This window comes from Delphinus delphis, chromosome 5, assembly GCF_949987515.2.
Source record: "Delphinus delphis chromosome 5, mDelDel1.2, whole genome shotgun sequence".
NCBI lineage: Eukaryota > Metazoa > Chordata > Mammalia > Artiodactyla > Delphinidae > Delphinus > Delphinus delphis.
Genome location: NC_082687.1, coordinates 120,738,751 through 120,762,519, shown reverse-complemented (window position 1 = coordinate 120,762,519; position 23,769 = coordinate 120,738,751). Strand labels below are relative to the sequence as shown.

At 38.1% G+C, this 23,769-nt stretch overlaps 1 protein-coding gene across 2 annotated transcripts in view; it reads right to left on the bottom strand.

The window, feature by feature from the left end:
• AFG2A (AFG2 AAA ATPase homolog A) overlaps positions 1–23,769 on the bottom strand; it is a 342,950-nt gene that overhangs the window by 275,288 nt on the left and 43,893 nt on the right. The gene's annotated exons all lie outside the window — the stretch shown is intronic.

Below are 23,769 nucleotides of genomic sequence, written 5' to 3'. Positions count from 1 at the left end.
CTGATGAAAACAGTGAACAGCTGCTCACATATGGCTTTATAACTTTTTGAATTAATAATAAAGTTAGAAGTGACAGAACAGCTGTCAAACAAGCACAGACAGCGCAGTGATATAAATTTCCCAAGGGAAATGTCCCCCACAAATATCCCACAGTACTTTCTGAGCAAGCATCCAACAATACATAAATCAAAAAAAAAAAAAAAAAAAACCCAAAAAACAAAAACTCAATTCAACCTGCACACCCACAGAAGTAAGAGACCTGATGATTAGGTTAAAACAAAACAAAAAAACTTTTATGGAAAAATTCCAAGAGGACAAAACAAAAATGAATGAACTAGGAGAATTACTATGACAGAGGAATTCAGTAGCTCCAGAGGGACTCACAGTGTCCTTATACATCTATGAGTCAAGATCCTCTTATTTTCTAGGTGCCAAGTTTTACACTGCCAGGCACAAAAATTCTTTTGTTTTTGTTTTTTTTTTTGCAGTACGCGGGCCTCTCACTGTTGTGGCCTCTCCCGTTGCGGCGGAGCACAGGCTCCAGATGCGCAGGCTCAGCAGCCATGGCTCACGGGCCCAGCTGCTCCGCGGCATGTGGGATCCTCCCGGACCAGGGCACGAACCCGCGTCCCCTGCATCGGCAGGCGGACTCTCAACCACTGCGCCACCAGAGAAGCCCCAAACATTCTTTTGAAAGTGTTATTTTTATAGAAAACATGGCAACAAAGAGTGCCTTTCACTTTGTTCTTTCACACTAACAAGTCCCAACATAAGGATAAGAAGCCAGGCACTAGCACGTGGGTTGGCAGTTCTCTGCTGGGCCATACACCAGCTTCTTAACAATTCAAATATTTAAAGTAGATTTATTTTGATAAGAAATCATAAGGATACCAAATTACTAGGGATACTACATAATGCAGAAAGAAAGAAGTTGAGAAAACCCACCTCTAAGATCCAAAAGAAAAAAACACATTTCCAGATGCTTCTTTAATGGAGACAAAGCAAAATTAGGATGCAGTTAAGTGTTCAAAATATGTTCTGAGATCTAAGTAAAAATATGTGAAAGCCATTAGCTTTATAAGGTGAAAGACAAAATATTTTTCCCCATGCTTAAAAAAAACATTCTATCGAGGTTTCTTAAAAAAACAAGTCAAAATTCCAGTTCCACTATGGTACCATAAACCATCTACAGCCTCTCCCCCCCACCCCCAAATTCATTAAAAATACAAACTTCACACAAAATACAAAACCCACTACAGGAAGACTCTGAAAAGTAAAGTGGAGCATGAGGCAGGTAATACGGAGAAGGGCCCTGCACAGTGTGGTGGAAGGGGCTGAGCAAGTAGTGTTTTTTCCTTCTCTTTTCTTTCTTGACTCAGCTTTTCCCCTCCTGTTTCACTTCCATTTTGCATAAGATTGCTAGGTTGAAATATCTAATATTTTCACAGGAAAGAGCACAGAATGCTTAAAAAAAAAGTAGATGAGAAAGAATATAAGAAACTACAACAAAACTTTGTCACTAATTGCAAACTGCCACTAATCGGAGTGATTTTGCTCTTCTTTAGTAAATCACATTTCAGAATCTCACTGAAACATATTATAAAGGCTATGGGAGCCAGATGCTCCTATAATTCCTAATTAATAAAGGGAAACATTAAGGTGAAGAAGAAAGGAACTATTCAAGTAAAAATAAAATAGATATTCCAAAAAACATGGAAATAATGATCAACTTAAAGGCAAATATTTTAACCAAATTTCAAACTATAGATTTCATAATCAGTTTAGTGCTTATATTAAAACCTGAGCTCAATTTCAAAAAATAGCATTTACATTACAATCCCACTGTAATAGATTTACTATGAGCTGTGCTCAGAGAGCAGGCTATATATGAAGTCAAATCTTATAAATAAAATAGTAATTATCTAAATAAGCCCCCCTTAGATCAAAAAACTTCCTGCCTTAATTCAACTTAAAAATGGTTAATCATTTCCAAAATGAGTTTTTAAAAAACTACTTACTTTTGTTTAATAAACAGGGAAAAGTCTCACAAAAAATGGAAACTTTAAACAAGGAAAAAAAAAAACAATAGCAGCAATAATTTTAAAAAAGTAAAACACCATGAAAATGACATAAAGTCTTACCTAGAAAATTCTTCATATCTCATTAAAATATTTTATATTTTCCTAATTTACCAAATTCCTTGAATAATTTAACTGCATTCAGCATAAAATGCTTTGAATATTTAAGGAAAGTTAGTAACATCTGCCATTCTTATTTGGCATAGCAGAACTAGGAAAAGATAAAGGAGTATGGATAAAAGAAATGAAAAATACAGGAACAGAGGAAAGAGATCAGGACTTCTACTGATTGGGCCCCAAGCCCAGGAACTAAAGAAGCACATGGTCACAAGTTTCTCAAGCGAATTTTAAATCAACCACATGTAAATAATGTATGACCAAATGCCCCCAAATTAAAAGAAATCATATAAAAGGCCCAGAAAAAAATGTTTCAAATAGTAAAAGTTTTTAAATGAGCTTTGTTCGGATTATTCATCTTTGGGAATTTGTGATATAAGTGAATAATAATCAAACAGAAAAGCTCTTTTGCTATATATGTAGGTATCACCAGGACCTTCCTAACACAGTGCCTGTATATTACAGATGCTCAATGTTTGTTTGGTATAGGAATAAATTAATGGGCAGATGCACATTTCTCTTGGGTTATCTTAAAAAAAAAAGTAGCAGAAGGGGTAGAAATGGCAGGGAGACAGGCTGTAGGAAGTGAGATGGGGAAAACGGGAGAGATTTAGGGAGTTAGGAATAAACCAACATGTGTGGTCAGAACTAGCAAAAAATGTTGCCAACATGTAATAGTGTACAAGGGCTATACATATGCTTTGCAAGACATTTTCTAGCCCAGATCTGTCCAAATAGTTGGGTCATAAATTCAAACCATTTCCCCTGAATCTCCTTTGATGGCTGGTTGACAATAAAAATGTTTGCATATATATAGAGAAAAATCTTCTGCTGACAAGACTGGCTAAAGGGATGCTCCAAGTTTTTGTTAAATAGAAGGCAAAGAGAAGAGGCCCTTCTTTGTCAGAAAGCTGAGCAAACTCATGTAAGCAAACTTCCTAAGCAGTCCCGACTACGTCCTGAGATACAGACCAGAAAGGAAGCTCCTACATGGGGGAGAATAACCAATGCTGCCGGCCAGAGAGCATCGGTTATTCTCTATGTTGTTTTGGTTTGAGGTCTACAGATATAAGGAGAAATCCCTGAAAAAGGGTTAAAGAGATACTAGCAAACAATCCTTACAGCACAGTCTTAATGGGCAATATTTAGAAAAAGAATAAAAGATTTTACCTTCATACTCAAAGCTGGTCCCTGGCTGCTAAATGTGCTGCACGTAATAGGGGGATGAACGTTAGTGGGACAGAATCACCTTGAGAATCAGGCCAAAAGATGCCGCAAGAAAATCGCAGAGAAAGAAGCTGCCTAGAGAAATTATATGCCTAGGACAAATTTCTATGCCTAGAAATTTATCCTAGAAATTATGCCTAGAAATTTATCCTAGGCATACACTAAGTTCACTGAGACAGGTCAGGCAAGTCTCAGAGAACTGACCAAGCCTAAGTGGTAGATTGTTGAGAAAAAATTAACTGTCCTATGGTAAATGTTGTCTAACTGTGCCATCTTTTATAAGTTCTGACAAGTATGGGTCTCCTCTGCTGCAGATATCAACAAGAAAGTCAGACTCCTATAGGTATACTAACAGAGGTTTTAATATCAAATATCCATTTATTTACTCACTTATTTATTCACTCATTCACTCAAATATATTCATCTTAGTGCAAAAGGCTGTTAGGTTTTGAGTGCTTAGCCAGGCTCTAGGAATACAGGTAGAATATACAGAGTGAGATAACAAAAAATGAACAAGACTGACATGGTCTCTACATCATGGAGCTTATAGACTGAAAGGAGAGGCAAACATTAAACAAATACACTAATAAGTATTTAATTTAAAGACCAGACAAAAAATTGTATGGGGTGCTACAAATAGTACATAATAGGTCTGGAGGGTCCTAGAGTGTTAAATACAGCTTTCTAGAAGATCTGATATTTAAACAGGCAGGAAAGATAAGTAGCAGTTAGGCAACTAAAGAGACTGAATGACACTGAACCATTTGTAGCCCCTAATACTGGCTTCTAGTTCATCCTGGGGAAGGAAGAGATGCATGAGAGTAACGGCAGAGTCATACTGAGGGACCTGACTCGTTATCATTCCAGATTCAATCTGGTAAAACAGACCCATTTTAGCTTCCCTCAACTATGACTTGATCAGTTACTGTCATACTTACTGTTCTTTTCCCTGCTGTCTCTAGAAAAATCTGAAGTTATGCACATTAGAGATCTTGACACTACTGAAAAGAGAACAGTTCTAAGAGCCATTGAGTATAAATTCTGTACGTAAGCAGCACATCAGCCTAAATTCTGGTTAAGTACTTCTGAGGGGCTGGAGGAGTTTTACCTTAGATAATTAATTTTATAGTTTTGTTGAGCTATGATGAGTATGACATTTCATTTCAGTGGTCTTCCTCCCAAAACCCCATAATCCCAGCCTAACCGTAATGAAAACAACAGCCCAAACTCAAATTGAGGGTCATTCTATAAAAAAGACCTAAGCAGTATACCTCAAAACTGTTAAGAACAGAAACACTGTCATAGCCCAGAGAAGCCAAAGACATGACAACTGAATGTAATGTGATAGCTTAGATGGGATCCTGAAATAGACAAAGGACATTAGGAAGAACTAATGAAATCCAACTAAAGTATGGAGTTTAGTAAATAGTGTTCAAGACAGGTTTAATCAGAAAACCTGTGTTATTCAAACCCCGCCCATTTCAAAGAAAGGCCAGTCTTTAGGACTGGCCCTTAGCAGTCTTCTGGGAGATATTCTTTGGGCCTTTTAAATACTGTGCCTCTAAGAGTGTTTTTGTTTGCCTGAGGCCCTGGGCTATGCTATACCTGTCTGACCAGATAAGTTGACCCTGACAAGGTGATTTATGGACATTTGTTTTTGCTCTGGGAAGAGCTAGAATCTAAGAAGCTGAAGTCAGACATTCCGGTGCTGTATACCTACACTGACTGACCTGCAATGAAACCCTGGAAACCAAGGTTCAGGTCAGCCTCCCTGGTCAATAACAGTTCACACATATTGTCACACACTGTTTAGGGGAGAATTAAGTGTGCTCCCAAGTGACTCCATTGGGAGAGTACACCTAGAAGCTTGCTCCTGTTTTCTCCTGGACTTCACCTCATGTGACTTTTCACTTTTGAGTATTTTGATCTGTATCCTTTCACAGTAATAAATCATAACCATGAGTATAACACCTTCTGAGTGCAGTGAGCCCTTCCAGTGAATCATCAAGCCTGAGGGTGATCCTGAGGTCCCCCAACAAAGACAGAGAGAAAGATGATAAAATTACAAACAACTTAGAATTCCCTAAAACTCACATTCCCACCTACTCCCCCACTACCCATCTATAGGCCTGAACATTAGGGAAACTTTATCTCAGGCTATTAAACTCATCTTTTAATTTATGTTAGGTTTATAGTGGAGTTCTCAGACATCTGCTAATTTTCAGATTACATTTTCTCAATCTATCCCATCTTTCCCACTTTTGCATCATATACCATTCCACCTTACAGCTTTGGTCTTTCTATTGGGTCAATACCAGGAGAAAGTTCACTCGTATAACACTTAAAAAAAAAAAAAAAAAAGCCCCCAAAACTCCCATTTACCATTGCAACAAAAAGAATAAAATACCTAGGAATAAACCTACCTAAGGAGGCAAAAGATCTGTATGCAGAAAACTATAAGACACTGATGAAAGAAATCAAAGATGATACAAACAGATGGAGAGATATACCATGTTCTTGGATTGGAAGAATCAACATTGTGAAAATGACTCTACTACCCAAAGCAATCTACAGATTCAATGCAATCCGTATCAAACTACCAATGGAATTTTTCACAGAACTAGAACAAAAAATTTCACAATTTGTATGGAAACACAAAAGACCCCGAATAGCCAAAGCAATCTTGAGAACGATAAACGGAGCTGGAGGAATCAGGCTCCCAGACTTCAGACTATACTACAAGCTACAGTAATCAAGACAGTATGGTACTGGCAAAAAAACAGAAATATAGTTAATGGAACAGGATAGAAAGCCCAGAGATAAACCCATACACATATGATCACCTTATCTTTGTCAAAGGAGGCAAGAATATACGATGGAGAAAAGATAGTCTCTTCAATAAGTGGTGCTGGGAAAACTGGTCAGCTACATATAAAAGAATGAAATTAGAACACTCCCTAACACCATACACAAAAATAAACTCAAAATGGATTAAAGACCTAAATGTAAGGCCAGACACCATCAAACTCTTAGAGGAAAACATAGGCAGAACACTCTATGACATAAATCACAGCAAGATCCTTTTTTACCCACCTCCTAGAGTAACGGAAATAAAAATAAACAAATGGGACCTAATGAAACTTAAAAGCTTTTGCACAGCAACAGAAACCATAAACAAGATGAAAAGACAACCCTCAGAATGGAAGAAAATATTTGCAAATGGAGCAACTGACAAAGGATTAATCTCCAAAATATACAAGCAGCTTGTGCAACTCCATATCAAAAAAACCAAACAACCCAATCCAAAAATGGCCGGACACCTAAACAGATATTTCTCCAAAGAAGACATACGGATTGCCAACAAACACATGAAAAGATGCTAACCATCACTAATCATTAGAGAAATGCAAATCAAAACCACAATGAGGTAACACCTCACACCAGTCAGAATAGCCATCATCAAAAAATCTAGAAACAATAAATGCTGGAGAGGGTGTGGAGAAAAGAGAACCCTCCTGCACTGTTGATGGGAATGTAAATTGATACAGCCACTGTGGAGAACAGTATGGAGGTTCCTTAAAAAACCAAAAATAGAACTACCATATGACCCAGTAATCCCACTACTGGGCATATACCCTGAGAAAACCATAATTCAAAAAGAGTCATATACCACAATGTTCACTGCAGCACTATTTACAATAGCCAGGACATGGAAGAATCCTGAATATCTATTGACAGATAAATGGATAAAGAAGATGTGGCACATTTATACAATGGAATATCACTCAGCCATAAAAAGGAACGAAACTGAGTTATTTGTAATGAGGTGGATGGACCTAGAGTCTGTCATACAGAGCAAAGTAAGTCAGAAAGAGGAAAACAAATATCATATGCTAACACATATATATGGAATCTAAAAAAATGGTACTGATGAACCTAGTGGCAGGGCAGGAATAAAGACGCAGACATGGAAAACAGACTCGAGGACACGGTGGGAAGGGGAAGTTGGGACGAAGTGAGAGAGTAGCACTGACATATATACACTACCAAATGTAAAATAGATAGCTAATGGGAAGCTGCTGCATAAAACTGGGAGATCAGCTCGATGCTTTGTGATGACCTAGAGGGGTGGGATAGGGAGGGTGGGAGGGAGGCTCAAGAGGGAGGGGATATGGGGATATATGTGTACATATAGCTGATTCACCTTGTTGTACAGCAGAAACTAACAAAACCTTGTAAAGCAATTATATGCCAATAAAGATGTAAAAAGAAAACCTATATAAAAAACTGCAAAGCATTTTTCTGAAGAGTACATGAAATTCTGACATGATGATTCTAACATGGGGCATTGGAATGCGTCCCACCCTGTGGCTTAGATGTAAATTATTAAAAATGGTATTTCTGAAAACTGCCAAATAGGGACCTTTGCTTACAGCCAAGGAGTAAAAGAAATAAGATTTACCTTTCTGTCTGAAAAAAACTTAAAAAGCTGACAAACTCTTAGGACATTGGCCATCAGGCAATGAAGGAGGGTGATCCTTGAGAGAAGGGAAACAATGAGGTGAACCCTATGACTGTGCCTATCTAACTGCCTGGAGAAAGGCCACAGGTTGCAGCAGTGGAGAGGAAACCTAAGCAGAGACCACAGTCTCCCTGAGATGAGAAAATGAAGCTGGGAGTATGGGAAAGTCAAAGAGGTAGGTATTGCAGGGCAGAGTATTAGAGGTAAAAGAGGTACAGAGACAGAGAGAGAACTCCTGAACTCTGTAGAGGGTCTCCATCAAATATTCAGTTATCAGTACACGCATGTGAGCAAAACAAATGAGGCCAGGAAAAAAAAAAAAAAAGAAACCAGAGACCTAAAAGGACTAGAAGGAAGCATGCCTGCTCTCAACAGCCAGAGTGGACCCTCATAATTTACAGAGCATCAGGTAGGATATTGATAAGGATCTTAGCTCACTAGTAGGGAAAAATTAACCCTAGACAAAACATTGCCGTGGTACCACCTGAGAAAATTTGAAGGCAAGACCAAAAAGGATCAAACTTTCCAAATAACTTAACCACACCCCAGAATAAATCTCAAGAGTATTTTTATGAATATAAAGCATTCATCTCCCAACAAAGTAAAAATCAGAATTTCTGGAAACCAATCAAAATGCATCATGCATGCAAAGAAGCAGGGAAATATAATCTATAATAAGGAAAAAAAATCAATAAATTGAAGCTGATTCAGAAATTACACAGATAGAATTAGAAGACAAGGACATTATAACAGCTATTATTATAAATATGTTGCATATGTTCAAATGAAGGAAACATTGAAAACATTAAGTAGAGAAGAAAAAAATATAAAAAGTATAAAAATCAAATTTCTAAAGAAATACTACAGTGTCCATAATTTTAAAAATGCACTGGATGGAACTAACAGCTGATCAGACACTTTAATGGGGAAAAAAGGTTAGTGAACTGGTAGGCACAGCAATAGAGACCCTCTAAAACAAAAAAAAGGGAGAAAGAAAACAGAGGAATATAAAAAATGAACACAGCATTACTGGGCTTTGGGAGAATCTCAAGCAGACAAATGTACATGTGTATTTTTAGTCCCCAGTGAGGGGACTAATGAACTAGCACAAGAAACAAGAAGAAAACTACCAAGGCACATGATAATCAAATTGCTTAAAACAAGTGTTAAAGAGAAAATCTTAAAAGCAACCTGAGGAAAAAAAAAAGATATGTTACACACAGAAAACAATGAAAATGGAGACAGCAGATTTCTTTTCAAAAATAATGCAAGAAAGCAGAGAGTGGAGCAAATCATTAAAGAACTAGGGGTGCGTGGGTTACGGGAGGGGTATCACTGTCAATCTAAATTCTTTACCCAATAAAAGTATCTTTTTAAAACAAAAACAAAATAATGACTTTTTTGAGACATGCAAAAACTGAAAGAATTCTTGACCAGCACACCTGCATTACAGGATATGTTAAAGTAAGCCCTTCAGGAAGAAGGAAAATGATACCAGATGGAAACCTGAATCTACACAAAAGACTAAAGAGAGCTGGAAGTGGTAATTACATTGTGTAAACATAGAAAATTTTCAAACGGAATACTTCAAACGGAATATACTATTTAGAGCAAAAATGATGACAATGTACTCTGGGGTTCACAACCATGTAAAAGTAAAATGTATGACAACAGCACAAAGGCCAGGAGGGGAGCAAAAGAAGTACACTGTTTTAAGGTTCTTACACTACACATGTGATACATTATCACTAGAAGGTAGACCATGTTAAGTTAAAGATGTTTCAAAGGAAATAAAAAATATTTTGAACTAAATGGAAATGAAAATCCAACATATCAAATATGTCGGATGCAGCTAAAACAATGCTTAATGATTATTTATAGCACTGAACACAGACCTAGAAGAGACAGAACTAAACTCACTAACCACAGCTCTCACCTTAAACTAAAGGAAGAAGACCAGATTAAGCCTAATGCAAACAAGGAAGGAAATAACAAAGATTAGCACAGAAATCAATGAAATCAAAATCAGAAAAATAAAACAAAAAGCTGATAATTTGAAAAAAATCAATAAAACTGCTAGACCTCCAGGCAGAATGATCATGAAAAAAAAGAGAAGACATAAACAGTATTAGAAATGAAAGTGAAAACACTACTGATCCTACAGACAGTAAAAAGATAATAAGGAAGACTACGAACAACTATGTCCATAAATCAGGCAATTAAGGCAAAATGGACCAATTCCTTAAAAGATACAAACTACCAAACTCAAGAAAAAAACAGATAACCTGAGTAGTCCTAGATTTACTAAAAAGTTAAATTTAACTTAAGCCTTCCAAATAATTAAAATCACAGGACTAGACGGTGGTGATGGTTGCACAGCAATGGGAATATACTTAATACCCCCCAATTATATACTTAAGACTGGTTAAAATGGTAAATTTCATGTTATGCATAGTTTACCACAGTTTAAAAAAAAAAACAACAAAACTTTTCCCATATATGTTTATGACTCCAAGCTATAGTTGGAGTTTTAGAGTCCTATGGTTACACACAGAGGAGCAGAGTTAACCCTACCTGGGGGAAAAAAAATTAAAGACCTAAATGTACATGCTAAAACTATAAGCAACTCTTATAAACTCTTAGAAGAAAATATACAGTAAATCCTCCTGACCTTGGATCTGGCAATACTTTCTTAAATGTGACACCAAAACTACACACAAGTCAAGAAAAAATAGAGACACCGGACTTCACTGAAATCAAAAACTTTTATGCTGCAAAGGACATTATCAAGAAAATGAAAAGAGGCAGCTCACTGAATGGCAGAAAATATTTGCAAATCATATATACCTGATATCAAATATAATAAAGGACTTGTATCTAGTACATGTACAACTCAATAATAAATAAAAAACAATTAAAAATGGGGGAATGCACAGGTTGCAAGATGATGGGCAAAGTGTATAGGGTTTCTTTTGGGGATGATGAAAATGTTCTAAAATTAAATGTAGTGACGCCTGTACAACTTTTTGCATATACTAGACCACTGAATTGTACCCTTTAAATAAGTGAATGACTGATAGGTGAATTATACCTCAATAAAGCTGTTACCAAATATATATACATATATTTTTATACGAAAAGGTAAAAGAACCATTTCTGAAAAATGAGAACCACTATGAACCAAAATGCTACATAAAATATTCAGTCATTCGACAAACCTTTATTTAGTTGGTACTATTTGCCAAACAGAGGGGACACAAAGATGAATAAGACAAAAGAACCACAAGGCATATATGTGTTAGCTTTGTGTGTGTGTATTAGGAATCATATTACAAGATCTTTGGTAACTGAGAGGTCAGAAAGTAATTTTTCAGGCAGAGGGGAGGACAACGTGCAAAAATACAAAATGGTTTAACAGAACAATGTAAGATGAAAGTGAAGAAGGCACGAGCCAGGTCACGAACACCAAACTAAAGAGTTTAGACTTCATCTTAGAGGTTATCAATAGGGAGTTATGTTGATGGCATTTAAGACAGTTTGGGACAGATGGACTACGGGACAAGATCAGGTGAGTGTGTAATTACTCTGTATCTGTGTAAGGTGAAGTGAAAAGGTGGTACCACAAAAGAACCACATTAACCCTACCAATGATTTCCTTTACTGTAAATGAAAATCTGTGTTTTTAGCAAATACTCATCAAGTATTTACAGGCTTTCTTCAGAGATACTGTGGGTTTGGTTCAAGACCACTCACAGCAAGGCGAACATCGCAATAAAGTGAATCACACAGATTTTTTGGTTTCCCAGTGTATGTGAAAGTTATGTGTACACTACACTGTAGTCCATTAAGTGTGCAGTAGCATTATGTCTAAAAAATAATGTACATACCTTAATTAAAAAATACTTTATTGCTAAAAAATGTTAATCATCATCTGAGCCTCAGTGAGTCACAATCCTTCGCTGGTGGAGAGTCTTGTCTTGATGTTGATGCTGCTGACTGACCAGGGTGGATGCTGAAGGCTGGGGCGGCTGGGGCAATTTCTTAAAATAAGACACCAGTGGGGTTTCCCTGGTGGCGCAGTGGTTGAGAGTCCGCCTGCCAATGCAGGGGACACGGGTTCGTGCCCCGGTCCGGGAAGATCCCACATGCCGCGGAGCGACTAGGCCCGTGAGCCATGGCCGCTGAGCCTCTGCGTCCGGAGCCTATGCTCCGCAATGGAAGAGGCCACAGCAGTGAAAGGCCCGCGTACCGCAAAAAAAAAAAACCAAAAAAAAAAACAGCAGTGAAGCCTGCCACATCAATCAACTTTTCCTTTCACAAACAATTTCTCTGTAGTATGCGATGTTTGACAGCATTTTAACTACAGTAGAATTTCTTTCAAAATTGGAGTCAATCTTCTCAAACCCTGCCACTGCTCTAACTAAGTTTATGTAAAATTCCAACTTCTTTGTTGTCATGTCAACAATTTTCACAGCCTCTTCACTAGGAGTAAATTCCATCTCTAGAAACCACTTTCTTTGCTCATCCATAGGAAGCAACTCCTCAGCCATTCAAGTTGTACCATGAGATTGCAGCAATTCAGTCACATCTTCAGGCTCCACTTCTAATTCCAGTTCTCTTGCTATTTCTACCACATCTGCAATTACTTCCGCCACTGAAGTCTTGAATCCCTCAAAGTCATCCATAAGGGTTAGAATCAACTTCTTCCAAACCCCTGTGAATGTTGGTATAGACCTCTTCTGTGAATCATGAATGTTCTTAACGGCATCTAGAATGGTGAATCTTTTTTAGAAGGTTTTCAATTTACTTTGCCCAGATCCAACAGAGGAATCGCTACCTATGGTAGCTATATCCTTGCAAAACGTATTTCTTAAATAATAAGACTTGAAAGTCGAAATGATGCCTTGATCCATGGCCTGCAGAACGGATGTTGTGTTAGCAGGCATGAAAACAATATTAAGCTTGTTGTACATCTCCGTCAGACTTCTTGGATGAATTGTCAATGAACAGTAATATTTTGAAAGGAGCTTTTTTTTCTGAGTATTAGGTCTCAATAGTGGGCTTAAAATATTCAGAAAACCATGTTGTAAACAAATGTATTGTCAGCCAGGCTTTGCTGTTCCATTTATAGAGAGCACAGGCAGAGTAGATTTAGCATCACTGTTAAGAACCCTAGGATTTCTGGAATGGTAAATGAGCACTGGCTTCAAATTAAAGTCAACAGCTGCACTAGCCCCTAACAAGAGTTAACCTGTCCTTTAAAGCTTTAAAGCCAGGCACTGACTTTTCCTCTCTAGCTATTAGAGTCCTAGATGGCATCTTCTTCCAATGTAAGGCCGTCTCATCTACAATGAAAATCTGCTGTCTAGGGTAGCCACCTTCATTAAACCATCATAGCTAGATCTTTCGGATAACCTGCTGCAGCTTCTCCATCAGCACTTGCTGTTTCACCTTGCACTTTGATGTTATGGAGACGGCTTCTTTCCTTAAACAACATGAATCGACATTTGCTCGCTTTAGACTTTTCTTCTGCAGCCTCATCATCTATACCACCCTTCACAGAATTGAAGAGAGTTTGGGCCTTGCTCTGGATTAGGCTTTGGCTTAAGGGAATGTTGCAGCTGGTTTGATCTTCTATCCAGACCACTAAAACTTTCTCCACATCATTCATGTGTTAACTGGAGAAGCACTTAATTCCCTTCAAGAACTTTTCCTTTGCATTCACAACTTGGCTAACTGTTTGGCACAAGAGCCCTAGCTTTTAAAGGCCTATCTTGGCTTTTGACACGCCTTCTTCACTAAGCTTAATCATTTCTAGCTTTTGATTGAAAGTGAGAGATGTGACTCTTCCTTTTCCTTGAACACGCAGAGACCATTGTAGGGTTATTAACTGGCCTAATTTCAATATTGCTGTGTCTCAGAGAATAGAGAGGCCCAAGGAGAGGGAGCAAGCTAGGGGAACAGATGGTTGGTAGAGCAGTCAGAACACACAACAATTACCGGTTAAGTTCACCATCTTATATGGGTACAGTTCGTGGCACCCTAAAACAATTACAACAGTAACATCAAAGATCACTAATTAAAGATCACCATAAAAATATAATAATAATGAAAAAGTCTGAAATAGTGCAATAATTACCAAAATGTAATACAGAGACACAAAGTGAGAAAATATTGTTAGAAAACTGGCTGACAGACTTGCTCATCACAGGGTTGCCACAAACCTTCAATTTCTTTAAAAAAAACAAAAAACACCAGTATCTGTGAACCACAATAAAGTGAAACACAACAAAATGAGCTGTGCTTGTACTGAGTACTGATCAACTATACATACAAGTGTGGCATTTTCTTCTAGGACAACCTCAACATTATTTATAGATTCAAAAGGAGACACCCAACAGAAACTGAAAATTAAGAGTTCTCTATTTATAACCTGAACGGAAAAGTGTTCAATTTCATCAGTGTTAACTGGGATCAGAGCTGAGAATAGAAATTGGTGATCCTTCCACTCATTTCTCCTCCTATTGAACCCGGAGAAAAGTAAGGTATAAAAAGAAAAGTGGAATGAAAGAGTTAAACTTCTACAATATTTAATAATGGTAAAACTAAAATCTTGATTTTGACACAGAGTATTTGCTGGTTAAAAGTCATCTACTTTGAGAGCTTCAAGACGGCGAAAGAGTAAGACGCAGAGATCACCTTCCTCCTCACAAATACGTCAGAAATACATCCACAGGTGGAACAACTCCTACAGAACACCTACTGAACGCTGGCAGAAGACCTCAGACCTCCCAAAAGGCAAGAAACTCCCCACGTACCTGGGTAGGGCAAAAGAAAAAACAGAGACAAAGAATAGGGACGGGACCCGCACCAGTGGGAGGGAGCTGTGAAGGAGGAAAGGTTTCCACACGCTAGGAAGCCCCTTCGCTGGCGGAGACTGTGGGTGGCGGAGGGGGAAAGCTTCGGAGCCGCAGAGGAGAACGCAGCCACAGGGGTGCGGAGGAAAAAGCGGAGGGATTCCCGCACACAGGATAGGTGCCGACCGGCACTCACCAGCCCTAGAGGCTTGTCTGCGCATGCGCCGGGGTGGGCGGGGCTGGGAGCTGAGGCTCGGGCTTCGGTCGGATGCAGGGAGAGGACTGGGGTTGGCGGCGTGAACACACCCTGAAAGGAGCTAGTGTGCCACGGCTAGCCGGGAGGGAGTCCGGGAAAAGGTCTGGAGCTGCCGAAGAGGCAAGAGACTTTTTCTTCCCTCTTGTTTCCTGGTGCGCGAAGAGAGGGGATTCAGAGCACAGCTTAAAGGAGCTCCAGGGATGGGCACGAGCTGCGGCTATCAGCGTGGACTCCAGAGACAGGCATGGGACTCTAAGGCGGCTGCTGCGGCCATCAAGAAGCCTGTGTGCGAGCACAGGTCACTATCCACACCTCCCCTCCAGGGAGCCTGTGCAAACCCGCCACTGCCAGGGTCCTGGGATCCAGGGACAACTTCCCCGGGAGAACGCATGGTGTGCCTCGGGCTGGTGCAACCTCACGCTGGCCTCTGCCGCCGCAGGCCCGCCCCGCATCCGTGCCCCTCCCTTCCCCTGGCCTGAGTGAGCCAGAGCCCCCCCAATCAGCTGCTCCTTTAACCCCATCCTGAGTGGGAACAGACGCCCTCAGGTGACCTACACGCAGAGGGGCGGGGGCACATCCAAAGCTGAACCCCGGGAGCTGTGCGAACAAAGAGAAAGGGAAATCTCTCCCAGCAGCCTCAGGAGCAGCGGATTAAATCTCCACAATCAACTTGATCTACCCTGCATCTGTGGAATACCTGAATAGGCAACGAATCATCCCAAATTGAGGAGGTGGACTTTGAGAGCAACGATATATATATATTTTTCCCTTTTCCTCTTTTTGTGAGTGTGTATGTGTATGCTTCTGTGTGACATTTTGTCTGTACAGCTTTGCTTTTACCATTTGTCCTAGGGTTCTGTCCTTTTTTTTAACTTAAAAAATTTTTTTAAATTATTTTTTATTTTAATAACTTTATTTTATTTTATCTTCTTTCTTTCTTTCTTTCTTTTTTTTCTCCCTTTTCTTCTTAGCCATGTGCAGGACAGGCTCTTGGTGCTCCAGCCAGGCATCAGGGCTGTGCCACTGAGGTGGGAGAGCCAACTTCAGGACACTGGTCCACAAGAGACCTCCCAGCTCCATGAAATATCAAATGGCAAAAATCTCCCAGAGATCTCCATCTCAACACCAGCACCCAGCTCCACTCAAGGACCAGCAACCTCAAGTGCAGGACACCCTATGCCAAACAACTAACAAGACAGGAACACAACCCCATCCATCAGCACAGAGGCTGCATAAAATTATTAAAAGGCCACAGACACCCCAAAACACACCACCAGATGTGGACCTGCCCACCAGAAAGATAAGATCCAGCCTCATCCACCAGAACACAGGCACTAGTCCCCTCCACCAGGAAGCCTACACAACCCACTGAACCAACCTTAGCCACTGGGGACAGACACCAAAAACAACGGAAACTACGAACCTGCAGCCTGTGAAAAGGAGACCCCAAACACAGTAAGTTAAGCAAAATGAGAAGACAGAAAAACTTACATAGCAGATGAAGGAGCAAGATAAAAACCGACCAGACCTACAAATGAAGAGGAAATAGGCAATCTACCTGAAAAAGAATTCAGAATAATGATAGTAATGATCCAAAATCTTGGAAATAGAATGGAGAAAATACAAGAAATGTTTAACAAGGACCTAGAAGAACTAAAGAGCAAGGAGAAATGAACAACACAATAAATGAAATTAAAAATTCTCTAGAAGGGATCAATAGCAGAATAACTGAGGCAGAAGAATGGATAAGTGACCTGGAAGATAAAATAGTGGAAATAACTACCGCAGACCAGAATAAAGAAAAAAGAATGAAAAGAATTGAGGACAGTCTCAGAGACTTCTGGGACAACATTAAATGCACCAACATTCGAATTATAGGGGTCCCAGAAGAAGAAGAGAAAAAGAAAGGGACTGAGAAAATATTTGAAGAGATTATAATTGAAAACTTCCCTAATATGGGAAAGGAAATAGTTAATCAAGTCCAGAAGCACAGAGAGTACCATACAGGATAAATCCAAGGAGAAACACGCCAAGACACATATTAATCAAACTATCAAAAATTAAATACAAAGAACAAACATTAAAAGCAGCAAGGGAAAAACAAGTAACACATAAGGGAATCCCTATGAAGTTAACAGCTGATCTTTCAGCAAGCCAGAAGGGAGTGGCAGGACATACTTAAAGTGATGAAAGAGAAAAACGTACAACCAAGATTACTCTACCCAGCAAGGATCTCACTCAGATTTGATGGAGAAATTAAAAGCTTTACAGACAAGCAAAAGCTAAGAGAATTCAGCACCACCAAACCAGCTCTACAACAAATGCTAAAGGAACTTCTCTAGGCAGGAAACACAAGAGAAGGAAAAGACCTACAATAATAAGCCCAAAACAATTAAGAAAACGGTAATAGGAACATATGTATCAATAATTACATTAAATGTAAATGGATTAAATGCTCCAACCAAAAGACATAGACTGGCTGAATGGTTACAAAAACAAGACTCGTATATATGCTGTCTACAAGAGACCCACTTCAGACCTAGGGACACATAAAGACTGAAAGTGAGGGGATGGAAAAAGATATTCCATACAAATGGAAAACAAAAGAAAGCTGGAGTAGCAATTCTCATATCAGACAAAATAGACTTTGCACAGCAAAGGAAACCATAAACATGAAGCAATTGACAAAGGATTAATCTCCAATACACCCAAGCAACTCATGCAGCTCAATATTAAAAAAACAAACAACACAATCCAAAAATGGACAAAAGACCTAAATAGACACTTCTCCAAAGAAGATATACAGATAGCCAACAAACACATGAAAGAATGCTCAACATCATTAATCATTAGAGAAATCCAACTCAAAACTATAATGAGATATCATCTCACACTGGTCAGAATGGCCATTATCAATAAATCTACAAACAATAAATGCTGGAGAGGGTGTGGAGAGAAGGGAACCCTCTTGCACTGTTGGTGGGAGTGTAAATTGATACAGCCACTATGGAGAACAGTATGAAGGTTCCTTAAAAAACTAAAAATAGAACTACCATATGACCCAGCAATCCCACTACTGGGCATATACCCTGAGAAAACCATAATTCAAGAAGAGTCATGTACCAAAATGTTCATTGCAGCTCTATTTACAATAGCCAGGACATGGAAGCAACCTAAGTGTCCATCAACAGATGAATGGATAAAGAAGATGTGGCACATATATACAATGGAATATTACTCAGCCATAAAAAGGAACAAAACTGAGTTATTTGTAGTGAGGTGGATGGACCTAGAGGCTGTCATACAGAGTGAAGTAAGGCTGAAAGAGAAAAACAAATACTGTATGCTAACACATATGTATGGAATCTAAAACAAAAAACGAAAAGAAAATGGTCAGAAGAACCTAGTGGCAAGACGGGAATAAAGATGCAGACCTACTAGAGAAGGGACTTGATACGGGGAGGGGGAAGGGTAAGCTGGGACAAAGTGTGAGAGTGGCATGGACGTATTATACACACTACCAAACGTAAAACAGATAGCTAGTGGGAAGCAGCCACATAGCACAGGGTGATTAACTCAGTGCTTCATGATCACCTAGAGGGGTGGGATAGGGAGGGTGCAGGGGAGGGAGATGCAAGAGGGAACAGATATGGGGATATATGTATAAGTGATTCACTTTGTTATAAAGCAGAAACTGACACACCGTTGTAAAGCAATTATACTCTAATAAAGATGTTAAAAAAAAAAAGTAATCTACTTTTCCAAATGTGCTTTCCTGTTCAACTGTTATTACTTAAAACTATAAAAATGCTCAAGAGTAGTTGGCAGGGAAGACTGGGATCTTGTAAGTGATAGAAGACACTCTTTTGTCTAGACAACAAGAAGCAAAATCAAAAGAAACCAAATTCCAAACCCTGCCAAGGACCAATATGGAATTAATAGAATTTCTACAGGTTGTACTATCTATTCCAAAAAAAAAAAAAAAATCTGTTATTTAGTAAAGCATCATAGAAGCCCTCAATCTTCTGAGTCTGTAAGAAATAAAATATAGAATACAGTACTGCTTTTAAAAAACAGAAACTCATATTCCTTCTAATTATACTGAGGGTACAAGAAGAATAAAATGTAATTATGGTCAATTAAACTATTTAACTCATATATCTCTGCACCAGAAAAGTAATGCTAATGAGCTCATCCTAGGAAATTCAATTCACTTGTCACATTCTGATGTTCTAGTCTCATCTGAAAAAGCGCCAAATGAAAATACAGCTGCAAATTTTGAATACGTAGTGAAACAGATAACCTTTTGATTATTCATATAATTAAGAGGTTTGCTAGTTTTTAAAATGGGAGTAAATGAGGAATGTTTATTTAAATAATGACATTTGGTAGACACTCAATTTGACCACCAACTACCTCTAAGTTTAACCTGGATCCAAGACTGCAGACGGGTTTGGGGCTACACAGGTAGTCCTGAGGCTCTGCCTGCAGTTCACTTTACAAAAGTGGGTTCATGTGAAAGTAGAGTCCTATTTTTTTAATTGGCTTTTGGCTTATTCTGAACCAAAGGTCCAAATTCTGAAAACTGCAATCCAAAGGTAATATCAAAAGTGTACAGATGGGGCTTCCCTGGTGGCGCAGTGGTTGAGAGTCCGCCTGCCGATGCAGGGGACGTGGGTTCGTGCCCCGGTCCGGGAAGATCCCACATGCCGCGGAGCGGCTGGGCCCGTGAGCCATGGCCGCTGAGCCTGCGCGTCCGGAGCCTGTGCTCCGCAACGGGAGAGGCCACAACAGTGAGAGGCCCGCATACCGCAAAAAAAAAAAAAGCAACATGTTCTGCATAAAATATAAAGGATTACTGTATATCCTTCCAGACTAGACAGCTTAACACTATTATAGACATCTGTATTCCAAAACTGTTAAATTCACTAACAGTAGTAAATTCACTAAAGAAATTAGTTGCTTTATAAAATATGAAAAATATGAAGAATGTTTCATGAGGGTAATAATGGCCTATATTGTACTTTGGTACAGAAGAAGGATGATACACTCTTTTCAAAATATTTTTCAAATATCTGAAATTGACCACCTAATATGTTTTTTCATGAAAATTATAGTTATTTGCTCATTTATTCAACAAAGACTGATTGGACATCTATTGTGTGCTAGTCCCATGCTAAGTATTAAGGATAAAAATAAAAAGTAAGAACCTCTGGTCTTATGGAACTTCAAATTCATTTAAAAGCCATCCAGATATACCCTTGATCTAAAAATTTAACATTTTTATAGGGAGGAGAAGAGACATAACTGATAGCTACCTTTCATTTTCTTTTTAAATCTCTATTCATCTAAAACTTATCCAGTATTATTCCTTGTAATAAAGAACTTTTCAGTGAAGAAAATAATCTAGTGGAAAGTAAAAAGAGAAAAGGACTAAAGTGAAAATAAAATGAGATTTTGCTTAAGTTCTTTGCAATTTTACATTTTTATCACATGATTAAAAATTAGAACCTTTCTGGGGTAAAAAAAAGAAAACGATATTTGTCACAAACTTTAAAAATCACATATTTTAGTCTGGTAATTCCACTTCATCAAAATCAAAAATGCAAAGATTTGGACACAAATATGTTTATAACTATATGAGAGAAAAATAGAAAAAAACCCTAAATATCTGAGAATGGAAGAAAGATAAAACAATTACAGTTTATCAACATAACAGTCTATTATGCTGTCAATAAAAAGATGTTTGCCAAGAAATTTTAGAGTAGAACATTTATCATATAACTTTAAATGATAAAAGCAGAACATAAAACTATATATATCCTAAGATTAACTATATTAAAATACCTATATGCACAGAAGAAAATCTATAAAATTCTAAAAAATCTATTGGAACTGTGACAAAATATTAATAGTTATCTCTGGGTGAAAAACTGAAATTTCACAATGCATATTAGCATATTCAAAGATTCTAAGGATTCCTCAAGTAAAGAAATATATTTGACTTTCATCACTGATTAATTGTAAAATACATTTGACTTTTAACACACCAATTGGTATAATCACCAATTCAGAAAGTCCAAAAAAAGGAAACATTACATTTAAGTAAGTGGCTAACACTTGTGGTCTCCTGAAATTAATAATGCACTATATTATAATTGGCAACATTCCAACCTTAAGACATTTCTTTCAAACTTTAGCAAGTGTGATTTAGAAGGTTTAATTTCACACACTAAAATCTTTTCTCAAAAGATGCTGAATGCTCACTTTGCTATTAAAAAAAAAGCCTGCAATTAACTAGCTACTTTAAACAGATTTTCTATAGCAAAATAAACATTAAATCTTCTGCAGAAATAATTTGGAGATATTTTTGTAGGTGTAATAGCCAGAAATCAGAAGAGTGAACTTTAGGAATCCAATTACAGAAATGTTGACTTCTCAGGAAAATTTTTACAATCTGAAGTGAGCATGAAAAGCAATGTAAGAAAGTCCTCTGACCAAGGCTAATCACTTTGGAGCTCATGAGTAACATCATAGTACACCATGGACTTAGACCAAATAATGAAACGCCAAATGGAAAATGGCACAAGTCCATGGATTGTAAATACTGTATCAAACGAAAATAAAGGAAAAACTCTTTCATTACAGCAATTAAAAGTGCAGTTGTAGTACCAGTTCCTATGATGAATAAATCAGTTCAGCAGTTCTAAGAGTGGACAGCCACTGTTTAAACACATTCTTCATTGGCAATAACTTTAAGTTTAAAAGCTGCCTGTAGGTTTCCTTAGCTCCTAAACTTTTTTAATCACTAAAATGTTTTGGGATGGTGCAGTTGGTTATAACCCTATCCCCTGAAATTTTCACATGAGGCATTTAATGATTAGGTGTCTACCTGACCCATTATATTATGTTACAGTACCCAATAAAATACAGATAAATACTGCAAATATTCATACCAATATCGGTATTCATACCAATCAATGTCCCCGAACTTTAGACCATAAGTTCCAAAGAACTGAAGTTTCTACTAACCCAACATCAATCTTTCTTCATTCTATAATTCCATTTGTCAAATTATTCATACAAAATGAGCATGTTCTGCTACAGAGCTTCTGAAAAACCCCAAAGTTGAGCTTTCAGTAGTAAATTTGAAAATGTTTCAAAAAGAATTCAAAATCACATTAAGCAGCCTAAACTAGCAGTTAGTCCTTGGGAATGTTCTTATCTCCAGGGTACTGTTTCCCAGCCTAAACTTACAAAACAACTGTGTTCTATAAGAAGCTAACAAGTGCCTGCTTCACTTAGCTTTTGCTAATGACCATAAAATTTAGTGGCTCAAAATAACTTTATTATTTCTGACAATTGAGGGTTAACTGGTTTCTCCTGGTTGGGGCAAACTTTGATTGGAGTGGGATAGTCTAGCATGGCATCACATGTCTGACAATTGGTGATGACTAGAATGAGGGGATCTCAACTAGGAGGGCTCATCCCTGTTCACACAGTCTCTCATCCTCCAGGAAGCTAGTACAGATTTCTTAACAAAGCTAATGCAATGGCAAAGACCAGCAAGAGGAGGCAAGCCCTAAGCGCTTTCAAGCCGGCTTGCATTATGGCTGCTAACACTCCACTGGCCAAAGCAAGTTACATGGCCAAGTGCAGATTCAAGGATGGAAAACTTGACTCCCTAGCGTTTAGAGTAGGAGCTACAAGACTGCAGTGCAAAAGGGCAAACACAGTGAAGGGAAGAATTTGTGGTCATTTTTTGCAATCTACCACACTGCAAAATGCTGCAAGTCTCTGCTCCACGTGGTCCATGGTGAAATAAGTTTAAATAACAGCTCTCTTTTGACACTTCAAAATACATATTGACATATTACAATATAATATAATGCAGAACACACTGCCAATGCTTTTTTCAATGTTCATTTTCTAAAAATATTAATATATTCAAAGAAAACTATAAAGCCATCCCCCACCCCCGAATATTAGGCCCATGTGTGTCACAGGTGACGTAACAGGCGGTCCATGCATAAAAGGTAACTTCTGTTGCCCTTGTGGTGATCTCACTGAAAACTCTGCAGAGACAGTCAATGATGAAGTATATGTAAAAGAACCCAAGGAAACATCAAGCATCATTAGTAGAAAGTATCATAACTAGAAGATTTTTTTTGTTCTAAAATTAGCCTAGTTGACATTTTCTGGTAAAACTAAAAATGGAATTAGTATACAACCCAGTAACTGTACTACACTTGGGTATTTGTTCCAGAGAAATAAAAACTTATATTCACACAATACCTGTAGAAAAATGTTTATAGAAGCTTTATTCATAATAGCCCCAAACTGGAAACAAGCCAGATGTCCTTCAACTGGTGAATGGTTAAACAAACCGTTGTACACATATACCATGGAATACTACTCAGCAAAAGAAAGGAACAAACTATTGATATAAAACAACTTGAATGAATCACCAGGGAATTACAGTAAGTGAAAAAAACTAATCCTAAACAATTATATAATGTATAATTCCATTTATATAACACTTCTGAAATGACAGAATTTTGGAAATGGATGCATGAACAAGGTGGGTGTAGTTATGAAAGGGCAAAGCAAGGGATTATTGTGGTGATGGAAATCCTCAGTATCTCGATTCTGGTGATGGATACACAAAACTTTACATGTAATAACACTGCACAGAACTAAACACACAGACAC